The following is a 6,037-nucleotide window of genomic DNA, read 5'->3' as shown; positions in this document are numbered from 1 at the left end:
CGCGGCCCCTTCGCGCTTCCGTCGCAGAGCCCCGGGGGGCGGGGAGGCCTGCCCCACTTCCTGTGCCAGGAGCAGGGGCCAAGGGGGTGGTGCGGGGCGGGCGCGCGCAGCTCAGTGACAGGACACGGGGCGCCCGCCCGCCCGCCGCTGCCAGCTGGGAGCTGTCCGACCAGGGGTCCAGAAACACTGCCTTCCCCAGTGTGAGCTTTGACCTAGAAACCACTATACAAAGCCCAAGCAAAAGTCAATGTTATATAACAAATGCCCATCTGCAATGATAAGGAGGAGACAGTCTTAGATAAAGGAGGCTTAAAAACAAAAGCAGAATCAGAGGACTGGGTCAAAGAGCTCATTAAAATACTAAAAATCACGCCCCTAGGTGGGGAGAAAGTATGCTAATAAAACATACATGTATGTAAATGAGATACATAGCTAAAACACAGGTATAGAGACATGCTCAATAAAAAACTCCTTGCGTCACTCCTTTATAACCAATTAACAAACAAAAATGCTTATAAAGGTCTAAACCCCCGTATAAAAGATGCTTAAAATTACAACTCTGTGTGCTTGTTACGTGAAATTATTCCGCCTGCACCTTTTATTGCTAACAATAAATCTTCTTTATACTTTCACCCTTGATATCTTTATTGGCCTTTGCATACCCGGCAAGATCCCAGACTTGAGCTGGGGCTCAACACCAGGAGGAGCCATTTGTAACCCAGCCGAAACCCACGTGCACAGGCGAAGGGCCGGGATACACAGCAGCAGTCTGCAGGAGGATCCCGGGTCATGCTGAGGAGGAATCCCTCTGACCCTGAGAGGGGAGGAGAGGGGAAAACCAGGGCTGTGCCCTCGGTGAGGCCCTTAGCATGGGGCTGCCTCTGCCCCATCACTCCTGCAGCAGCACCAAGGGCTGGCTCAGCAAGCATTTAGTAGCTACCACACTCCTAGGCTTTAATAGCCCTGCCTAAAGACAGTCGGCATCTCTGTGAGCTGTTGCTTCCTTATGAGCAATCCACAGAGACTCTCACTCACAGGACAGCTAAAGGTGCAAATGCTCTGCTGGGAGCCCAAGAAGAAGGAGGTCACATCCTCTGGACACGGGGTTTGTGTGCTGAGACACCGCTGCCCTCAGGAGCCCTGCTGCTGGGCGTCTGGGACCATGGCAGAGCTATGTTCACTGAAAGAAAGCCCAGCCTCGCACAAATATACCGCGCTGCCATCCAGCCACCTGCCCAAGACCTGCACCAGGTCTGCTGAGGATGGGGGTGGGAAGCTCCAATTACCGCAGGGACAATGGCACCCGGGCAGGCCCGCTCGAGAATCCCAGCTGGGACCAACCCCTCCTGGGCTTGGCCTGCCAAACTTCAGCCGGCAACACGGGTATTACCCGCTGGGTCTGGAAACAGGCAAGACCGGTGTGCAGCCCATACACGCTATGTACACGGTGCTGAGACCAGCTTAACCTCCACACCCAGGCAATCCAATGTCACCTTCACTTACCCTCACCAAACCCTGGTGACCACTGTCATGCATCCCACCAGACTGCTGACAGTCCCCACAGGGAGACAGCACCCTTCCGCCAGCGTAGGCACGACCGACAGCGTCCTTTGGTTAAGGCCCCCCACACGAGGGTTGAGTCAGGAAACAACAATTTGCGTTCTCCCTCTTGGACAGTCACAGACCAGCCTAGTCCTGGCAGAGGTGAGATGCACTCAGACGGGAGGTGGATGTCAGCGTGGAAGTCTTGGCGCCTGCAGTCCTAGAGCCCTCGCTGCCTTTGCTAGCACACCCAGTGCTGGAGCAGGAATCCCCAGGGCACGCTGAGCTAAGCCCACTGCTGTCAGAGGGTGTCTTGCCAGGGGGCCTTGGACTAGGCTTGCCTTGCAGAGGTTCTGGCCTTTCTGTAAGCCAGAAACAGTGGAAACTTGCCTCCCCTGTCTGTCGCTGCTCCTGGTAGCTCTCAGGATCCACAGGGACTGCATGGGGAGTGCCCCAGCCTGGCCCAGCAGAAGAGAGGAAGGCAGCCCCACATCCCCTGGGGCACAGCAGGCTGCACCCGCCAGCAGCAAGGGGCAGAGAAGCCAACTCCAGTCAGTCCCATGCGGCGTGCTGTGTCACATGATGGCCACAAACGGAGTGCCTGCACAGCCTGAGAACACTCCCCATATCTCCTCCAACAGCGCCCTGGACTCTCTGACACAGGGCCAAGAGTCTCGTTGCTGAGCAAGGCTTGTTCCAAGCTAGTCACAGTGCAGCGTGTGACGGCATGTGCTGGGGCTGGCACCTAGCCGGCTGCAAAGCAAAACTACCTGAGAATCAAACCTCCCCACAGAGATCTGTGTCTGGCTGGGCAAGCTGGGTGCACACGCACAACTTCCTCAGGGCCCTCCAAGCCCACAGCTGGCTCCTGGCAATGCTGCTGACAGTCTCACCTTCAGCGTCTTGTCCAGTGACGATCTGAAACGGGGGCTCAGAAATGGCCCAAACGGTTTGCAGCTAGCTCAGCATGGAGCAGGGGGGGCACCCCTGAAAGGTGGCGCAGGAAAGGACGCAAACTCCCCGAGTCAGTTCCTCTGCGAGCAGGGAAGCAGGTTCTTCCTGTTATGTGATCTTTGTATCCAGAGAACAGACCCCATGGTACCGCAACAGCAAACAGCTATACAGCACAGAGGGCTGGGCAGGCCCGGGGGCAGGAGCCCAGGCATTGTTAGCCCTGTACTGTAGAGTGGTGGTAAACACTGTGTCTGCAGCTGAACTTGTATCACCAGCAAAACCTCAGTCCCGGTCTCTGGGACCTGCCAGAATGTGCCTTGCACACCACGTGGGGTCTCCAGCCTACTGGTGTCCATCAAGGATCTCCTGCTAGGCCTCACTGCCTGCCAAACCTCTTAAATTTGCTCCCACATAATTTAGGTCATTTCTATCTGCAATGCCAGGAAATGTCCTTTTTATGTTCCCAGGGCTGGACTCAGGGCTTCGTCTGGAGCCTTGACCCATCTCAAGGTTCAGGACCCAGCCCCACAGCCTTTCCATTGTCCCCTCTAGCTTGCCTGGTCTCAAGGCCTAGGTCACTTGCATGGAGAGCAGACACTTACTGTCCACTGCAGCATTTCCTGACAGTGCTATGCAGACTTGGGCTTAAACAGGAGGCCCCAGGCCTGTGGGAGCACTTAGTTAGCAGTGTTGTTCCAAAGTGCCAGGTTATGGCTACAGTGGCACCAGGGCTTGGGGGCTGGTTGCCCTTCAGAGGGGAGGAAGTTTCTAGCTGTGCACAAAATCACCAGTGTGACCAGTGCTGCAGCACAGAGGGATCTGCCCAGACCTGCTGGAACCAGGCTGCAGAGGTGTGACAGCCCTGCTCATTGCAGGGGGAAGAAGTGACTCAGATCAAGGTGGAGCATCCTCCTTCCTAACTCTTTCACTGCTGATAAACCCATGCCAGAGGGGAGGGAGGGTCAGACTAGAAAAAACACAGGCCATGACACTGCACTGATGCGTCAAGTGCTGGTGCTAGTATACGCTGGCTGCTGCCACCCCCTCACATCTGCCCCATGGAACGATGGAAGGAGGCGTGTGAGCTGGTTCCACAGACCTGCTGGGGCTTCTGGACCTCCTTCTCCACTAACTGGGCCCCCTCTCAAGGAGCAGGGCCTAGTAGTCTGCGGGTAGGTGTGGGAGCAGGCGGCCTTTCCCGATACTGCAGCATCCCAGCAAGGACCCAGGACTTGGAGCAGAGCAGGGTAGGGTAGGGGTTTGCTGGTTTCCTTTTTCGCTGAAGAGCATTACCTCTGCCCTGGGTGATTTTGCATCAGGCTTGCATCAGTGCCATTTACAACACTGCTTAATCCTTCCTTCCCGCTAGGAAGGCTGCGGATCTAGGACAGTCAGGTTAGTCTGCACTGAGCTGCTGGCTTGGCAGAGAAGTGCTACTGGTCCTGAGCAGCCCATAGTCGCCCACGCAGACACAGTAAAACTGTGCTGTGAATGGCTCACTGCGGTCACTGAAGGGCTAGACATCTGCCAGCTTAAGCCTACAGGTCCTCTTCATGCAATTCAGAGCAGAGCAGATCTGCCCCTGAAGCTACAGGTCCCATCCACCCTGGAGTCCCCAGTGTGCAAACGGCAGCTCTGTCCACCACTGGCTCTTGCTACCAGTTTCCTTACCTAGGGGGAAACATGCTGCCAAGAGCAGACAAACCAAGTTTGCTGATTTATAATTCAGCTACAGTCCAGTCAGGTTTCATTTCAAGTGCAGGTGGGATTAAAGCCACAGCACCACCTTGTGCAAAGCCCAACAACTCAGCCCCGAGGAAACTCCCCTCTCAAATGCCCTCAGGAAGCCAGGGTGCGCAGCCCTGCAGGCTGGAGTGGAAGCCCTGTGCACGTGAGCTGAAAACACTGCGGCAGTGAGGAGTCTGGGAGAGGCAGCTCCCCTGGCCACACCACTTCCTTTCTGCTCGCTGCTTGCCAGGCACTAAGCACAGCTTCTTCCCCACTTCCCCCTTGGTGGCTGAATTTCAGCAGCATGGGGGTTTGTACTGGGCTCAATGCCTGATCTCACAGCAAGGCACAGAGGTAAGTACAACCAGCATGCGGCTGTTAATGCAAACTCTGGCTTCATATTAGAGCTCACGGACCCAGGCATGTAAGCTACGCTGCAGGGACCATGGCTCTGTGCTGGGCACCCCTGTGGGGGCACCATGCACAAGCACTGCTTTTTCTCTCCAGTGCAAAGAAAAGGAGCGTGCCTCTTCCTTCCATCACAGTCAAAGGTTATCTGAGAGACCCTTGGTTAGAAGAGAAGCACGGGAACGCAGAACTTGCTTTGTGAACAGAACAAACTTTATTAAGTTTTGTACCAACAACACTTTCAGAAGGCAAATAAAAATTCAAGTGAGGCATTTATGGCCATTAAGGAGGAAGCATCTAGGCTACAGCCTCCTTGTGCATGTCAACAGCCAACCAAACAGAACTACGGGCTGAAGTGATCTGGCTTCTTGTGCCTCAGAACTCAGCTGCGTGCATCCGTGCCCCGACAGCCTCTCACAACACAGTCATTTTCCACTTGGGAAGACTGTCATTTTACTTGTACCCATGATTACACACAGACTTGTGAACAACTGGACTTAAACTAAGCCCAGTGTGGGATAGGGGTAATGCTCTCTTCCCCACAGGAGAGCCTGGAATTGACCCCTAACCTGTTTGGGCTAAGACCACCCCCCCCCACAGAACTTCAACATTTCCCACCCCTCTCCCATGACCCCAACACAGCAGCAGGCCAAATTTTGTGCAGGTCCAAGTTAAGGCAACAGAAATGGGATCACCTTAAGGTCAGGTGAATGCATCTCCCCAAATCCCATGTCAAGGGAAGTACGAGACTTAATTAGCCTCGCCATCAAACCAGAGAGTGGGCAATACCTTTAAGCATGATCCATCTTAACAGAAAAATAACAGCCACCAAATGATCTTTTTGGTGTCTGCTCACCTCCATTGGGGAAACAGCCAACGCAAATGGCAATTAAGGAGAAACAGGCTCCCTGGCTTACATTAACCCTGTCAAGGGGCCTGGAATTCACACCCTTCAGGTCCTATGGCTGTGGCCTGGCTAGATGATAATGCCTGACTGTTCCTGAGTTGGAGGCTCTTTGCAGCCAAGGAATGAGGAACAACAGCCTAGAAATAAGCACAGATTCCAGAGAACAGGACGCGGGAAGCCTTGCCCTTTGCAATTCACAGAATTCCTGCTATCCCAGTAGGAAGGATTTACAGCTGGCATCACCATGCTGTCAGCAGGAGGGCAGAAGTACCACTCGGTGGCCAGCAGAAGCAGCTTGCCACACTAGTGTTTTCTGACACGGTTTTCTCCATGATCACACAGAGGCCTGAAAGCTCTTCATTTTCATTATTTCTTTAAATTCACTTCTTGACCTTCTAAACAGGCTAACACACAAACTCCCCCCAATACATCTTGGAAGGATGTTGGCTAGCAGCTAGAAATTCAAACCAGCAGCAAGATAATGATCTGGGACTTACA

The sequence above is a fragment of the Alligator sinensis genome, unplaced genomic scaffold (assembly GCF_000455745.1).
Source record: "Alligator sinensis unplaced genomic scaffold, ASM45574v1 scaffold1450_1, whole genome shotgun sequence".
In the NCBI taxonomy this organism is placed as follows: domain Eukaryota; kingdom Metazoa; phylum Chordata; order Crocodylia; family Alligatoridae; genus Alligator; species Alligator sinensis.
The sequence above is the reverse complement of the archived record's forward strand: the minus strand, read 5'-3'. Positions refer to the sequence as shown.